The sequence below is a fragment of the Coenobita brevimanus genome, chromosome 97, assembly GCF_032717465.1.
Source record: "Coenobita brevimanus isolate Jiangsu-jjx chromosome 97, ASM3271746v2, whole genome shotgun sequence".
Taxonomy (NCBI): Eukaryota; Metazoa; Arthropoda; class Malacostraca; order Decapoda; family Coenobitidae; genus Coenobita; species Coenobita brevimanus.
In genome coordinates this window covers 51,061,566-51,080,526 of record NC_137050.1, presented here as the reverse complement: position 1 = coordinate 51,080,526, position 18,961 = coordinate 51,061,566, and the positions used below count along the sequence as shown (strand labels likewise).

Sequence of the window (18,961 nt, the reverse complement as noted above, 5' to 3'; positions counted from 1 at the left end):
ATAGATAAATAATTACCAATGTCTCCCCTCCACAGGTATACAGATCTAGGCCTGCCGTCCAAGTTGGTTATAGAGACACAAGTGCTGTGTAATTTTCTGTGTCGTGTCACCACTGTTACAACCAGGTCCCTTTTAACAACTTCCAACATGCCTTCTGTGGTACTCACGTGGTAAGTGGCTCCTAGCCTTGTCCTAGATTTTTATTATTGTTAGTATTTATTATTATTATTATTATTATTGTTGGGTTATTATTATTATTGCTAGGTGGGGGCACTCACCATCCACTCACTCGATGTAGTGCTGCTGTTGGGTGTCTGCCCTTTCCTCTCCTCCATCCTTTTCCCTCCTTCCTCTTCTGTCTATCTTTCCTTCATTCTTTCCTCTTCCTTCTGGCTACGGGTGACTTTACACTCCCTCTTCTGTCTTTCTTTCCTTCATTCTTTCCCCTTCCTTCTGCCTGTGGGTGACTCTACACTGAGTGACAAACCAAATGGTTTCCTGTACACCAGGAAACCATTTACTACGCTGGGTGGTAACCATATAACCAAATTTTGGCGCCTGTTGGTTTAGTGGGTAATTATTGCACTCCAATTGGATTGAGCTGGTGAAGGTTTATATCCAAGGAGTGGTTGGGGTTTATTGCTCATGTAATGCCACTCAGGGATGAGTGAGGCTGGTCACTCTCATCTTAAATGTCAGGACCAACTTGCCTAACCCAGGGCCCCTACACTCCTCATGGGGCAATGTAGGATTGGATGATGGATGGATGGATGAAGTATTATTATTATTATTATTATTATTATTTTTTTTTTTTGTACCTCATCCTGTCCTAAGGTGATGATGATGATGTTGATGAAAATGGTGATGATGATAGTGCTGATGATGATGACTGACAGTGATGATGATGATGATGGTAGTAGTTATGATGATGAGAATGATGATGATAGTGATAATGATGGCGATGATGTTGATGAAGATGGTGGTGATGATAGTGATAATGTTGATGATGATGATAGTGATAATGATGATGATGACAGTGATGATGATGATGATGGTAGTAGTTATGATGATGAGAATGATGATGATAGTAATATTGATGATGATGATGTTGATGAAGATGGTGGTGATGATAGTGATAATAATGAAGATGATGACAGTGATAATGATGATGATGGTGATAATGATGATGATGATGATGATTTCTTGACAGATATATGGTATGGTGTGGATTGCAGGAAGGACTAGGCAATTTAGATGTGTTAATTCTGCCTACATGCTGCATATTCCACGACCCTGACCATCCTGGGTTTAATAACATGTACCAGGTAAGGGAAGCAGTGTATTGTTTATGTATATCTGGCCTGGGTTTTATATTACAGTATAGACAAAGCAGCCTAAGGGATATATAGAAAGAGCTGTTTAGTACATGGATTGATAGATAGATTGTAGGGTTAAAAATAGATAGATAGATAGATATACTGTACTGTTAGAAAAATAGATAGATAGATAGATAGCAATACTTGATGCATTTATATTCACTCACTGATCAGAGCTATCTAGTAAATAGATAAATAGACTATAGTGTTAAAAATAGATAGATAGATAGATAGGTAGATATATTGTACTGTTAGAAAAATAGATAGAGAGATAGGTGGATAGATAGCAATATTTGATGCATTTATACCCACTCGCTGATCAGTGTGAAAACAGAATTGGCCCTGAGTGTGCCTCACTGCTCAAGCAATAGATAGGTAGATAGATAGATAGACAGACAGATAGATAGACAGCCAGATAGATAGATAGACATAGATAGATAGATAGATGCACAGATAGATACACAGCACCATTTAAAAGATTCATTTTGGCCACAGATCAGTGCAAAGACAAGAGTTGGAAAATCGTCATTGTTTTGTTGCATTAACCACTTTCAAGCAATAGATAGATAGATAGATAGACTGATAGATAGATAGAGACAGCGCCACGTAATAGATTCATTTTGCCCACAGATGAACACAGTAGATAGACATAGATAGATAGATAGACAGACAGATAGATAGATTGATAGATACACAGCACCACCTAATAGACTCATTTGGGGAGGGGTAGACCAAGGATGAGTGGAGCAACATGAGTGCAGCATATTCAGGTGGGTGTGAAGAGAGGATGGAGAATGAGAGACTGACTAGGAGAGTGAGATGGAGAGTACAGTAGGGAGGGAGATGGGGAGGGATAGACCAAGGATGAGTGGAGCAACATGAATGTAAAATATTCAGGTGGGTGTGAAGAGAAGATGGAGAATGAGAGACTGACTAGGAGAGTGAGTGAGATGGAGAGTAGGGAGGGAGATGGGGAGGGGGAGACCAAGGATGAGTGGAGCAACATTTATCTATCTATCTGTTGCCAGACGCCTCAATCCCGTTTGGGGTGGCCACAAACAAATCGCCTCCACGTCGCCCTGTCCCCCGCCATTTCACTGCCCTGCTCCCAACTCACACACCCCTCCCTCATATACCTCTCCACCCCATCCCTCCATTTCATCCTTGGCCTCCCCCTCCCTCTTCCCCCCTCCACCTCCCTCACATACACTCTCTTTGTCAGTCTTTCACTCTCCATCCTCTCCACATGGCCAAACCACCTCATTGTGTTCCTCATAACGCTTCCTATCACATCCACATCCACACCACAACGCTCCTTTATATCCTCATTTGTCAGTCTGTCTCTCCATGTGACTCCACAGGCTCCTCTTAAATAACTCATTTCTACTGTTCTCACTCTTGACTTGTGTCCTTCCAACAATGTCTAAGCTTCACTTCCATACGTTAGAGTTGGTATCACAATACTGTCATGTAGTAACTTTTTCACTTCCATGCTCACTTCCCTGTTTCTTATCGCTGCTCTCAAGGAACCAGCAACCTTTCTTCCTTGTTGTATCCTTTCAAGCACTGCACCCTCCAAACCTCCATCCTTACACATCACACTACCCAAGTACTTAAACGTACTCACATTTTCCAATTCCTCACCTCTCTTTAGTAAAGGAATATTTTTATTTTGTGAAAGGGGTACACCATGCATCTATGAAATGATGATGATGATTATAATAACCTCTATTTTAAACTGTTATTATTATTTTTTAAATTGTGCATGGCCTAATGAGGGTAGTGATGTATGTGGAGGATGACAGTTGAGTGTGGAAGGTGAGAAGTGTGAATGTTGGGATAGGATTGCAAGAGACAAAGAAAGACCTGGGACAGGGTCATAGACTGTGACCTCAGGCATAAGGAACTGGATAGGGAGGCAGCCAGAGATTGAACAGCGTGGAGAGAGCTACCATTAGGTGACCAAGGTCAATGTATGCAAGCATGATGGAGAGTATAAATGACCTGGTACAAAATGGAATAGCATTGATGATGATGATGATGATGGTCAGATTCACATAATGCTATTATGTATTACATATGAAACTATTTATTTCTCCATGTATATTATTTTTGTTTTTACAGGATAGGCTATTTGGCTATTTATATCTTTGGGCTGATGATAATGGTGGTGTTTCGTTTTTATTTTTTTTGGGGGGGAGGAAACAGGGTTCAAGTTGTGTGCAATGATGATATATATATATATTTTTTTCCTAAGGTGTGTGTGGTGGCAGTGCTTCAGGAAAGACAACCGTTGCCCGGAAAATTATAGAAGAGCTTGATGTACCTTGGGTGACACTACTCTCCCTTGATTCTTTCTATAAGGTACGTGTTAAGAGAGAGTGGCAGTTTGGAAGCCAGGGTTTTTCTGGTGTTTTTTTTTTTTTTTACATGATTCCGTTGATTTTGGAAATGAGGCATTTACATAAGAAATGAGGATTAAAAGTTAAATACCTGTATATTACATTTAAAAAAGTAGGAAAAAAATTATTTTGGAAAAGTAGAAATTTACAGTATATTATGTCTGTATCTTTGTCTATCAGTCTGTCTATCTGTCTGTCTATCTGTCTACTTTCTATCTATCTCTATTTGTCTGTCTGTCCAGGTACTCTCAGAGAAGCAACATGAAGAGGCAGCAAAGAATGAATACAACTTCGACCACCCTGATGCCTTTGATTTTGAACTGGTAGCAAAGACTTTGGTGCGGCTAAAGGAAGGCAAGAAGGTGGAAGTCCCAATATACAACTTTGTCACACACTCAAGAGAAACCAAGACGGTGAGTTATACAGTGTGTTTTTATGGGGTTTAAGTCTGTGGGATGGTTGTGGTATGAATGTTCAAATTTCGGTATACAACTTTGTAACACATCCACAAGAAACAGACACTTTGGTTAGGGTAAGAAGGTTGATTTACCGGTATTCAGATTTGTCACACATTCAAAGAAACAAAGATGGTAAGCTGTATAGTTTTATATATATATATATATATATATATATATATATATATATATATATATATATATACGGTATATATATACCGTATATATGAATGGATGTGGTAAGAAGGTTTTTGTAGTTGTGGCAAAGGCTCATCTGAAACCTGAAGCTGGTGGACTGCAGGCTGAAGTTGCCCTTTTAATGCAGTCTACATCTTCAGGGAATGGGAGAGAGTTAAGAGATATATACAGTACTGTCAGTGAGACTCTCAGCAGTGGACGTGTAAATCATAAGAACATCCAAAACAGTCAAGGTTTTGAGCAACATGTCACACAGCAACCTTAAACTCTGTTGTAATGATGTCCCACAATTTATCCCAGACAGTAGCAACACCATCATGGATCATCTAAATGACAGTATGCTTATGGACATTACCATGTTTTCGTTTTTGAAGGCTCCAACATGCTTGCGTGCATCGGCCGTGGTCACCTAGCCTAATGGTAGCTCTCCATGCTGCCCAATCTCTGGCAGCATCCTTGTTTCAACCTGTAACCCTGAGGTCACACTCAGTGACCTCGTCCCAGGTCTTTGTCGGTCTGCCTCTCACATCCCTTCCACCAACATTAACACTTCTCACTTTCTGCACCCAGTTATCATCCCCCATCCATTTCATATGCCCAAACCATCTCAGTCTACCTCTCCTTATCATAACACCAATACACTACTGTCCCATCCCATCTCTTAACTCTTCCATCATAAACCTAGCCCCCCTCAGACCTTGCACTCAAGGACGCACGGCACATCCACCTAATCATCATCTTTTCTGTACGTTTGAGCCTGTGAATATCGTCTTCCTTTACTGCTCAGGTCTCACTTCTACACCAAAAGCTTCCAGCATCTTACAGTACATTGGCAAGCCCATTTTGTTAAATATTATTATTTCATTCATAAAAACATGGAAAACTAACTATACAAACAAATCTTGAGCATTCATTAGTGAACTGATGATTTCAGAAGATGTGTTATACCATAGAATTATCACAGCTTCCTTGCCGTGGTGCGCCCATTTATTTCTCACCTGACTGCTGTCACTCCACCCCTCACTCGCCACTCAGCCGTTTTGCGGTTTATACAATAAATACACAGGAATTGCAAGCACAGTAGTTGTATGCAACAAAACAAACCTTCATTTCTATCAGCTAGATTTTATCTTGTCTGCCAGCACAAATGCATTCTAATATGAAGTTATACATCATCTTAGAATGCATTTGCACGGGCAGAGAAGTTCAATGTAGCTGTTAGAAATGAAGGTTTGTTTTGTTGGGTAAAATTACTGTGCTTGCAATTCATATGTATTGTATTATGTGCATAACAGCTGAGTGGCGAGTGAGGGGTGGAGTGAGGCAGTCAGGTCAGAAATAAATGGGTGGGCCGTGGCCATATCCACAACTGTGAGCAAGGGAGCGTTGATAATGCCACTGTATAGCATTTCTTTCCAGATCATCAATTCACCAATAAATGCTGAAGATTTATTAATTTAGTTTATTTTTCCATGTTTTATGAAATACAGTATTTAACAAAATGGACTTACTGTGTGCATCTTGCACTACTGCAAGACACTGCCATCACATGTGTTAACATCTATGGGTTTGTTTAGTGTGAGGTTATGTATCAAATGGAATCTATTAGTGTGGTCCTGGATACAAGGGGTATATACTGCAGTGATACAACCTGTGTACAGTACAGAAGGCTCTCGATATTCGATTAACCTTACTTCGATATTTTGTACTTCGATCGGACTCGCCCGCTCGTCCAAAATTTGTGCTTGGATTTCAAAAGCCGTGCTTCGATCACTCAGGCCGGGTTGCGAGTGCAAGTCGATGCTCATCTGTTCATCTGTCATGCCACCTACCGTCACTTGGTGAAGCTTGCCCTCTTTCAAACATTTGAAATCTTTTTTGTGACTTCAGTACCTGTTCTTTGCTCGCTTTCATCGAAGTTACAGTGGAAGCATCAACAGCAGTGGCCATGGTGATTGGGACAAGGACAAGGAAGCAGGTGATCACTCAAGCAGGGTTGGGGCGAAGACGAGTGATGGCAGCGAGGGTGGGAGTGGTGGCAGGCAGCAGTGACTCAACCACTGCCTTGGAACCAAGGTTTCGGAGCAATTCGCTGTCATTAATGAAGACAGCTATGGGTGATGCTAAAATATAATTCAAAGGCGACTACAGCAAGGAAGAAACTAGTTAATTATTGGCTAAAGGTGCAACAGATAAATAATACCCAAAGCCTACGCTATTGAACATAGACTTTGATGGATCCCCCTGAAATATAGTTATTAAAGTATTGATTAATTAATAATAACTACACTGTTTATAGAATGACAGGGAATTGTCCAGGGTTCAAATTGTCCTGACAGTGAATCATTCATGTTTTGAAGGCGAATTGTCTGATGGGGAATTGGCTTGACGGCGAATTGTCTCGGAACCAGAACCAACGCTCTACCACATAAGCTTCATTCTTTCTATTTTAAAGTGAATGCAGCCTGTATTTCTTGCTTTTCTTGCTAACAGTAAGTAAATATGTACTAAATGTAAACACTTATATGGTTGTGTTATGATTTTGGGTGGATATAAGTGTATACTTAAAAGTTGGTTTAAGTTTGTCGACAACACGCCGGTCCCATTCATTTATTTTCCATAAGTTTATCAATTTGCACTTTGATAAATCGCATTTTGATCAGTTTTTTCGGTCCCAAAATCAGTTGAAGATCGAGAGCCTTCTGTATAAGACTATATATCTGATACCCAGGAAAAATCAGTAACCAGGAAGGTAAATTTCCCAAGCTTCCTGGTTAACTGGGATTGCACTACACAGACTTCAGGAGGTTATTCTTGGGCTGATAATGGGGAGTTTGAATGATAAGTGGATGAATGTGTGGCCTATTTCACTTGGCATTCCGATTGTACTTCTCACTGTATTGTGCTTTACCACATCCTACTGTACTCCATCCTTAGGCGGTGGTGGTGGTGGTGATGATGAAAGTTACACCATATTGTAGCTGCCTCTTAGAAAACAGTGCTTGGAGCAAATGGTGATGATATATACTGCCCTAATAACTTAATGTTCATACGCTGTATTGTAACTCAAAAAACAATGTTTGGAGCAGATGGTGGTGGTGGTGGTGGTGATATAAGGTGTACGGAGCAGATGGTGATGATGATATAAAGCTGTATGTAGCAGATGATGATGATGGTGGTGGTGGTGGTGATATAAGGTGTACGGAGCAGATGGTGGTGATGATATAAAGCTGTATGTAGCAGATGATGATGATGGTGGTGGTGGTGGTGGTGGTGGTGGTGGTGATATAAGGTGTACGGAGCAGATGGTGATGATGATATAAAGCTGTATGTAGCAGATGATGATTCTGGTGGTGATATAAATGCAGTGATGGTGGTGGTGTTGGTGGTGATGATGTATTTATTTTTATTTAATTATTTATTTATTTATATTTTTTTCAGAAAACCATGTATGGAGCCAATGTGATAATCTTTGAAGGCATCTTGGCGTTCTACTCTCCGGATGTTTTGAAGGTAGGTGTGGTGGTCTGTAGTTCTTTCATCTTAACTTGGCCCAGATTTTTGTCCTTTTGCAGCTTATTCCACATAGCTTAGTGGCAGATAAAGACAATACTGTTGCTCTACATTCATTCATTCATTCATCATCCAATTCTCCATTGGCCCAAGAGGAGCGTAGGAGCCCGGGGCTAGGCAAGTTGGTCCTGACATTTAAGATGAGAGTGACCAGCCTCACTCATCCCTGAGTGGCATTACATTAGCAATAAACCCCAACCACTTCTTGGATATAAACCTGCACAGGCTCAATCCGATTTGAGCACCTTAGTTACCCACTAAACCACCAGGTGCCATAATTTGGTTATATGGTTACCACCCAGCATAGTACAGTAAATGGTTTCCTGGTGTACGGGAAACCATGTGGCTTGTCACTCAGTTTAGAGACACACATAGGCAGAAGGAAGAGGAAAGAATGAAGAAATGAAAGACAGAAGAGGAAGGATGGAAAGAAGGAAGGAAGAGGGAAAAGGGCAGGTACCCAAGAGCATCTCTACATCGAGTGAGTGGATGGTGAGCGCCCCCACCAACCAAAAATACTCACCATCCACTCACTTAATGTAGTGCTGCTTTGGGTGTCTGCCTGTTCCTCTCTTCCTTCCTTTCTCCCTCTTCTGTTTTTCTTTCCGTCATTCTCTTCTCTTCCTTCTGCCTACGGGTGACTTTACATTCCCTCTTCTGTCTTTCTTTCCTTCATTCATTCCTCTTCCTTCTGCCTATGGGTGACTACACTGAGTGACAAGCCAAATGGTTTCCTGTACACCAGCAATGCTGGGAACGCTACTAATAAAAAGTAATGGCGCTCCCATTCCCGTTACTAGCTCGAAAAAGTAGTTGCGTTACTGGTTTCGCTACTTGATATGAAATGTAGCGGCGCTTCTGCTACGTTGGATAAGAAAAAGGTACATGAAGGAAAGGTTAACAAAAATCTGTTGTATAGCAATACAGTATATACTATTTTGATAATATTAGTCAGTCTGAGTGGTTATGTTGTGTACCAGTAATGTCAGTATATACTTATATTTAAAAAAAAAAAAAAAAATCATATACATGTCGGTGTCACTTTAATGAAGCTTAGAGCCGAAGGTACAGGAAAAAGCTATTTACTGTATAATATAACACACGTTCTTTTACATTGTTACCTAGTATACCTACTGAAAGTAACATACGTAAATTAAAGACAAAAAAATGTGGCCTACCATTGATACATACTACAGTATATAGATTTATATTTTCAGTGATACCTATTTAATATACTGTATGTATGAAAACGAAAGAAAAAATGAACTAGGGCTTTCTTTTAAAGGCTATTTATACAACATCAATGTTTTTTCCATTACTTTAAGCTGTAAGTAACATACTGTTACGAAACAATAACATAGTGAGTAAGAGTTAGTCTGAGAGAGTGAGAGAGAGAGCGGGAGTTAGAGACGGGGATAGTTAGAGGTGTGTGTGTGTGTGTGTGTGTGTGTGTGTGTGTGTGTGTGTGTGTGTGTGTGTGTGTGTGTGTTAGCTTTGCCTACATCTAGCTGACATCCTTATTTATCTTTACTTAATTTAAACAATTGATAATTAACTAGCAAATTCCTGTCTAATTATTGCACATAACTAATAAATAATAATTAATAAATTACTGATGTAATGTAGAACAAACATCATTAACTGACAGAACTAACAAAAGTATTATTTTTCGTCATTAATACAACCAAACCGTCAGCATATCTGTATGTACAGTACTCACCAACTCCGGACCTGTATTCGTCGTTTGAGTAGTGAGGAGCGCAGTAACGTGTGAGTACGGCCAAAAAGTAGCGGCATTCTCAGTTCTGCTACTAGCTAAAACAAGTAATGGCATTACCACCATCGTTATTAAAATAGCAGTGGCTTTATTCCCAGTTTTGTACACCAGGAAACCATTTACTTCACTGGGTGGTAACCCTGTAACCAAATTATGGTGCCTGGTGGTTTAGTGGGTAATTAAGGCACTCCAATCGGATTGAGCCAGTGCAGGTTTATATCCAAGGGATGGTTGGGGTTTATTGCTCACGTAATGCCACTCAGGGATGAGTGAGGCTGGTCACTCTCGTATTAGTGTCAGGACCAACTTGCTTAGCCCCGGGCTCCTACACTCCTCATGGGGCAACACAGGATTCTATGATGATGATTATGGTGATAATAATAATAATAATAATAACCTAATTTCTTTCAGCAGTTACTAGACATGAAGGTATTTGTTGACACTGATTCAGATGAAAGACTGGTTCGCCGATTGCAGCAGGACATTGCAGAGCGAGGGAGAGAACTGGATGGTGTGTTGAAACAATACTTCAAGTTTGTCAAGCCTGCATTTGACTACTACATTGCCCCTTCTATGGTAAGGACCTCTGGATCTGTGGCACCTATGTAACAGTTTGTGGTGGTGGAGATGGGCACCTTTGTATGGTGACGCCAATGTAACTGGGTGGCACCACTGGCTGGTTATAGTAACAGCTTTATCCATCTTCCCCAAAAGAAGGGTGTTGGACTGCTGCAGACTACAATACACAGGGTTCATGTTCAGATGAGCCTGGGGTACAACAACAACAAAAACATTCTTGTGATGTAGCAACTCAGAAGAGTACATGCAGTTTGTGAATCTAGCACTTGACTAATATGTATGTACAGTGTGTTGATACCTCTGTGATAAGGACCTCTAGATCTGTATGGTCTGTGTAGGACTCAGTTGCATGGTTAAGCATTATTTAAGTTACTAGATGTTGTCAATATATCTTTTTCCTTTTCATGTCAGGAAATATTATAATAATGATGAGGAGGAAGAGAAGGATGTTTGTATAACTTCCCTCACTCCAAATTTCATTGGTAATAGAAGTTGGGATGGTGGTGATAATAATGAACTGCCTATGTTAGAGAGAGGTGGGAGAGAGGAGGGGGGGGGAAGAAGAATGATGATGATGATGATGATGAATGAGTTTGGGAGAGTGTGTAAGAAATTGAATCTAAAGGTGAATGTAAGGATGAGTAAAGTTATTGTCTTCAAGAGAAATGATGTCACTGACTGCACAGTAAGGTTGGTTGATGAGGAAGTGTAAAATGTGAGTCCATTAGTACTTGGGTAGTGTGATGAGTAAGGATGGAGGTTTGGAGGATGCAGTGCATGAGATGATGCAACAAGGAAGAAAGGCTGCTGGTTCTTTGAATGCAGTGATAAGAAATAGAGAAGTGAGCATTTAAGTAAAAAAGTTGCTTTAAGTAAATAAGTTGCTGCATGATAGTATTGTGATACCAACTCTAACGTATGGAAGTGAAGCTTGGACCTTGTTGGAGGGACACAAGTCAAGAGTGAGAGCAGTGGAAATGAGTTATTTAAGAGGAGCCTGTGGAGTCACATGGAGAGACAGGCTGACAAATGAGGAAGTGAAGGAACGTTGTAGCGTGGATGTGGATCTGATAGAAAGCGTTAAGAGAAATAGGCTGAGGTGATTTGGCCATGTGGAGTGGATGGAGAGTGAGAGACTAACAAGGAGAGTGTATGTGAGTGAGGTGAAGGGGGGGAGAGGAAGGAGGAGGCCAAGGATGAGATGGAGGGATGGAGTGTAGAGGTATGTGAGAGAGGGGTGTGAACTGGGGGGAGGGCAGTGATATCAAAGGGAACAGGGTGGCATGGAGGTGCTTTGTTTGTGGCCACCCCTTACAGGATTAATGCGTCTCGCAATGGATAGATAGATAGATTATTATTATTAGTAGTAGTAGTAGTAGTATTACAGTATTATGTGGTAGGTGGGGCACTCACTTGACGTTGTGCTACTTTGTGTGTCTGCCCTTTCCTCTCTTCCTTCCTTCCTCTTCTGTCTTTCCTTCATTCTTTCCCCTTCCTTCTGCCTGTGGGTGACACTGCAGTGAGTGACAAGCCAAATGGTTTCCTGTACACCAGGAAACCATTTACTATGCTGGGTGATAATCATATAACCAAATTATGGCACTTGGTGGTACAGTGAGTAATTACAGCGCTCCAATCAGAATGAGCCGGTGTAGGTTTATATCCAGTGGGTGGCTGGGGTATATTGATCATGTAATGCCACTCAGGGATGAGTGAGGCTGGTCACTCATCTTAAATGTCAGGACCAACTTGCCTGGCCTGCACTCCTACACTCCTCATGGGGCAACATTGGGATTGGATGATGGGTGGATGGATGGATTACAGTATTATGGTGGTACATTAATTACCTATACTGAAAGAGTAAGTGATGATGAAAGGTTAATGATGATAAATACTTTCTTCATGTTCTCAGTTGATGATCTGTCTACAGGCATCTATCTATTGCCAGACGCCTCAATCCCATACGGGATGGCCACAAACGAATTGCCTCCATGTCGCCATTTCATTGCCTTGCTCTCAGTATACACCCCCCTCCCTCATATACCTCTCTACTCCATCAGCTGATGATGATTATTATTATTATACCATTATGGTGATACCTTAATTACCTATACAGAATGAGAGAGAGAGAGAGAGAATGATAATGATAAATAAATAATGATGATGGTTACTTTCTTCTTATTCTCAGGTCCATGCAGACATCATTGTGCCAAGAGGAGGTGAGAATGAAGTTGCCATAAATCTCATTGCTCAAAATGTCATGACACAACTACAACAGGTAATAATAATAATCCTAAACCCCTTTTTCCTCTGAATTGACTTAAAATTGCCATCTGCCCATCTTGAATTGACTAGACTTAAAAATTACCATCTGCCCATCTTGAATTGACTAGACTTAAAATAGCCATCTGCCCATCTTGAATTGACTAGACTTAAAAATTACCATCTGCCCATCTTGAATTGACTAGACTTAAAATTGCCATCTGCCCATCTTGAATTGACTAGACTTAAAATAGCCATCTGCCCATCTTGAATTGACTAGACTTAAAAATTACCATCTGCCCATCTTGAATTCACTAGACTTAAAATTGCCATCTGTCCATCTTGAATGCTGAGTTCAAACATTAGAATGACACTAGGATGTGATGCTGGTCGTATGTTCTTCAGAGGGGCTTCAAGCTGCGAGAGAAGCTAGCAAACGCCAATTTTGGCATTGCAAGACCAAATTCCCTCCATCTCCTGCCATCAACGCCACAAATTCGTGGACTGCACACGTTCATTCGCAATAAGGACACTCCCAGGGATGAATTCATCTTCTACTCCAAGAGGTTGATTCGTCTGGTGATAGAACACGCGCTGACTCTACTTCCATTTACGGTATGTCTCAGAGATAGATGGCTTTTGAAAACTCACCCTTTTCATTTTATCTTGGCCTAAAATTGCCATCTCCCCATCTTTACCTCCATTTACAGTAGGTCTTTTGTTTTTTCTCTTCAAGAAGCTGTGATCTGAGGAGAGCTGTAATGAAGACCAATGGGTTTAGTCGTATCATTTATAAAGGTTCCAACATGCTTGCATATGTCAGCCTTGGTTACCTAATGGCAGTTTTCCATGCTTCTTGATCTCTGGCAGCCTCTCTGTTCAGTCCTTTATCCCAGAGGTCATGCTCTGTGACCTTGTCCCAGGTCTTTTTTGGTCCGCCCATCTCAGCCCTACCCCTGATATTCACACTCCTCACCTTCCACGCCCAGTTGTCATCATCCATCCTCCCAACATGCTGAGACCATCTCAGTCTACCCCACATCATCACCCCTCCTCAGTACATCACCAATACACACTAGTCCCATCCTTCCTTTCAACTTGCCAATCGTAATCCAAGCTCCCACAGGCCTCACATTCAAGGATGCACTACGCACCCATCTGATCATTGTCATATCTGTACATTTGAGCCTCCAGATATCCTCTTCCTTTACTGCCTAGTTCATACTACCATACAGCATTACACTCCTACCACATGCTGCATACATAGATCCCTTAGCAAGGAAGGAGAACCCTCTCAGAGTCAGGAGAGGCAACAGCTCCCTGAATTTCCTCCAGCCACTCCTTCCTCTAGCCACAGAGCTAGCTCCAGCCACACCTCCAGCATATAACATGTCCCCTAAATTGGAGCGCCTTAATTACCCACTAAACCACCAGGCGCCATAATTTGGTTATATGGTCACCACCCAGCGTAGTAAATGGTTTCCTGGTGTACAGGAAACCATTTGGCTTGTCAGTAGTGTAGAGTCACCCACAGGCAGAAGGATGGGGAAAGAATGAAGGAAAGAAAGATTGAAGAGGGAGAGTAAAGTCACCCATAGGCAGAAGAAAGTAGAAAGAATGAAGGAAAGAACGACAGAAGAGGAAGGAAGTACGAGACGAAAGGGCTGATAACAAAGCAGCACTACATTGAGTGAGTGGATAGTGAGCACCCCCACCTACCAGGAATTATTTTTGTTATTATTATTATTATTATTAGTGTAAGTATTAGTATTATTACAGGCAGACCCCAAGATGTCATATGCCTATACATGTACGTGAAACCCCGGCATAGCGATGGGGGTAGAAAAACCACCATACCCCACCTAACGCTGGCCAGACCCCAGTATGGCAATGGGTTTTGTTTTTTTAAACTGATTTTGGTGATATTTTAGACTTAAATTTTGTGTTAAGGTTGATTTGTAAACTGTTTTTTAGACTTAGATTAATGTGTTTTAGTCATAGGAATTAGTTGGAGTGTTTTAGTCATAGGAATTAGTTGGAGAAGATCAGGGAGGCTTTAGGAAGGGAAGAGGTTGTGTAGATCAGATATTCATTCGTAGATCTTTAGTGGAAAAGTTTCTAGAGAAGGGAAAGAAGTTGTATGTGGCTTTCATGGATTTGGAGAAAGCATATGACAGGGTGGATAGACAAGGATTGTGGAAAGTATTAAGAATATATGGAGTAGATGGGAAGTTGTTGAATGCTGTGAAGAGTATGTACGATGGTGCTAAGGCTGCAGTGCGTGTGGATGGTGAACTGAGTGAATTTTTCTCTCTGAAGGTTGGGTTGAAACAGGGATGTGTCATGTCTCCATGGTTGTTCAATCTGTACATGGATGGGGTAATAAAAGAGGTACAAGGTAGGGTAGTGGATGTTGGAGTGGCCCTGGTGAGAGAGGGTAGTGTTTGGAAACTCCCTGTACTGTTGTTTGCAGATGATACTGTGTTGTTGAGTGAAGATGAAGGGGAGCTGCAAGGCTTGGTGGATGAGTTTGGGAGAGTGTGTAAGAAACGGAATCTAAAGGTGAATGTAGGGAAGAGTAAAGTGATGGTCTTTGAGAGAGGTGAAGTCAGTGAATGTACAGTGAGGTCAGATGGTGAGGAAATGGAAAATGGGAGTACGTTTAAGTACTAGGGAGTGTGATGAGCAAGGATGGAAGTTTGGAGGGTGAAGTGCTTGAAAGGGTACAGCAGGGAAGAAAGGTTGCTGGTTCCTTGAAAGCAGTGATAAGAAGCAGGGAAGTGAGCATGGAAGTGAAAAAGTTACTACATGACAGTATTGTGATACCAACTCTAACGTATGGAAGTGAAGCTTGGACGTTGTTGGAAGGACACAAGTCAAGAGTGAGAGCAGTGGAAATGAGTTATTTAAGAGTAGCCTGTGGAGTCACATGGAGAGACAGACTGACAAATGAGGATATAAAGGAGCGTTGTGGTGTTGATGTGGATGTGATAGGAAGCGTTAGAAGGAACACACTGAGGTGGTTTGGCCATATGGAGGGTGAGAGACTGACGAGGAGAGTGTATGTGAGTGAGGTGGAGGGGGGTAGAGGGAGGGGGAGGCTGAGGATGAGATGGAGAGATGGAGTGGAGAGGTATATGAGAGAGGGGGGTGTGAGTTGGGGGCAGGGCGATATGGAGGCAGTTTATTTGTGGCCACCCCGTACGGGATTGAGGCATCTGGCAATAGATAGATAGATAGTTAGTCATAGGTGGGGTGAGCATTGTCATATTGGGGTACAGTTTACCAAGTTTGATTTTTTCCAGCCTTATTTTTGATGATTTTCACATTTTATTTTTGGGTTTAGGTGAGTTATAAACTGCTTTTAGGCTTAGTTTAGCTTGTTTTAAAGTTATTTGGAGGTTTAAGTTAGCTAGAAACTTGTTTTTGGACTCATTTGGATAGGTTTAGGACTTGGTTGAGGGGTAAACCTAAGGCTTAAAAACACATCCCTATACTTCACATGTTAAATACACCCTGAGATATGGTACCCTGCCTAGCAATGGGTTTTTACTGAACCAGTTGCATTGTTAAACCGGGGTATTCCTGTATAATTAAATCCCTTGTGAAAGAAAGTAATTCACCATAGAGATTTGTGGTATTTTGATGATGATGATGATTCTACTCCTTCTCCCCAGCAGGACGTGACTGTGGAAACACCCCAGGGAATCCCGTATGAAGGAAAACGAATTGCCACAGAATAGATTTGTGGTGTTTCAATTTTACGGGCAGGGGAGACAATGGAAAACGCTTTGTGTGAGGTGTTGAAGGACGTTAGGATTGGCAAGATTCTCATCCAGACGAACCTTGACACAGGAGAGCCAGAGGTAAAATGATGTGGCATTAGTTGGAACAGAATCCCCCTGGATAATGGTACCCATAGGCCAGTGGCAGAGCCTCAGGACAGCCTTGGCTTCCCCATGCATTTTTTGGCCCTCCTCACTGGCACCCCATCTGAAACTTATCTATTTAAATGTGTGCCCATTGTGTAGCAATGGGCCACTTCCACCTTGGCCCACCAGTTTGACAGGGTCTGGCTATGCCACTTTATTTTTTATTTATTTATTTATTTTTTATTTTTTATTTTTTAGGGCAACTTTACAAGGTGTAGGGGAGGTTTCAAATGTGATGGGTTAGATACATCATTCACTAACCCCTTCAATCCAGTGACAGTGTCAGTGTAATCAAGTGGCTTCTCTGCCTCATTATGGAGACATCCCTCAGCTGCCTCCCTATCCCTTAGCATGGTGAACTGCAGGAGAAGGGCAACTTCTGCATGTATTCCACTGACCTCATGTCAAGATGAGCACAGGGCCACAGCAACATTCATTGATTTACAGTATTATTGATATGCTTGTCTTGCTTTGGTTAGTTTTTGTGTGATCTCATTCTTTCAAGTCTCCTCTGGCTGTGTGGATACTACCTCATCCCTTCCTAGGGTGGGAAAAGAGGTCTGGATAATGATGGTGAACATTCTTCCTACATGTGGTCAGTTTTTTAAGCTTAGGACAGAGCTTTAATAATGAGTAAATGAAGGCCACATCATACCTGTCAGTTCTACAAGTGTGCCCTGCAGTGTAGTACATGTGGGAATGTCCGACAGTACTAGCAATGAAGCAAGATAATATGACTGAAGGAGTTAACTACAGTTGACCCCCCAACTTGACTTATTGTCACAGTGATAATCTATCTATCTATTGCCAGACACCATAATCCCTTAAGGGGTGGCCATTTGACTTTGAGTTATTTGTTTTAAGGGGAGGGGCACTAACCCTCCACCAACCCACTTGTTCACACGTAGGGAGCACGTATGGTTTGGTTATATGGTTGCCACCCAGCGTTGTAAATGGTTTCTTGGCTTACAGGAAACCATATGGCTTGTCACTCAATGTAAAGCCACCTGTAAAGGAAAGAAAAGCAATAAGAAGTGACAGGAAAGATGCGAGAAATAGGAAGAGAGGAGGGGAGGCACAGAAAAAGAATGATAAAGGCTAAGGAAGAAGTAGGCAGCACTACATCAAGTGAGTGGATGATGGTCGCCACCACCTACCACCAACAGTGATAATGATCATGATAATTAGTCTCCTGTTCTTATGCTTTATGTGTAAGGTTACTGAATAATGGTGGTGGTGGTGGTGGCTGTAATGATTTTTTTAATCATGATGATGATCCAGACTTCGTCATGTTCTCAGAGGGAGTGAGGTAAGGTTCAGGGAGCAAGAAAAAACTGATAGGAGGAGCAGTTGATTAGTGTCAGCCCAGTTGAATGGGTCACGCCTTTATTTACTCACCACTGAAGTCGCCAGAAGCATTATTGTAATAAAGGTACTTATTTTTGCATTTTGTACAGTATTTTTTCAGGAGGGGGAGGGGGGCTGTACTACCACAGACTTTCAAGAGACATTGAGATAGTGAGAGAGAGCAAGAGAATAGGTACAGTAATGGGCAAAACTAGGATAATGATGATGATGATGATAATCTGTCTTTAGCCAGACACTATAATCCTGGAAGGGGTGGTTACAGATGAACTGCCTCCATGTCACCCTGTCTTCCATCATCAGGCTGCCCTATCCCCATAACAACAGCAGTAATAGTAATAATATAAATTGTACTGTTTTTTTTTCTTCAGCTGTACTACCTCAGACTGCCAAAGGACATCAAGGACTATCACATTTTTTTAATGGACGCCACAGTAGCAACGGCAGCTGCTGGCATTATGGCCATAAGAGTGTTATTGGACCATGAAGTTGTAGAAGAACATATATCACTGTGTTCTCTGCTTATGACTGAACAGGGTAAGTTTTGTTGCTTTGTTGTGTGTGTGTGTGTGTGTGTGTGTGTGTGTGGTGTGGTGTGGTGTGGTGTGGCATGCATGTCTGTGTGCATATGTGTGGGTGTGCTGATGATGAAAACTGTCTACGTAACTAAAAACATTTGTATCTTCCCTTTCAGGTGTGCACAACATAGCATACGCATTTCCCAAGGTGAGAATTGTTACAACAGCCGTGGATCCCTGTGTCAATGAAAAGTTTTATATTGTGCCTGGCATTGGGAACTTTGGCGATCGTTATTTTGGCACGGAACCATCTGATCAATGAGCTGTCAACACTCTTTGGCATCAGACTGTCAGTCCAGTGTAGTATTAGCACTTTCAGGCTTTTGTGACAGCAGTAGATGTGTGCTTCAGTGAAGAGTTATAAACTGAACCTGGCTCTGGAAACATTGGAATTGCCACAGTGGGACCGAACCATTGGACTAGTGAGGTATTGACACTCTTGGGTTTGTGGGACTCAACTTTCA

At 41.6% G+C, this 18,961-nt stretch overlaps 1 pseudogene; it reads left to right on the top strand.

The window, feature by feature from the left end:
- Positions 1-2,127: 2,127 nt before the first annotated feature.
- Positions 2,128-18,759, top strand: LOC145413697 (uridine-cytidine kinase-like 1; annotated as a pseudogene).
- Positions 18,760-18,961: the final 202 nt, after the last annotated feature.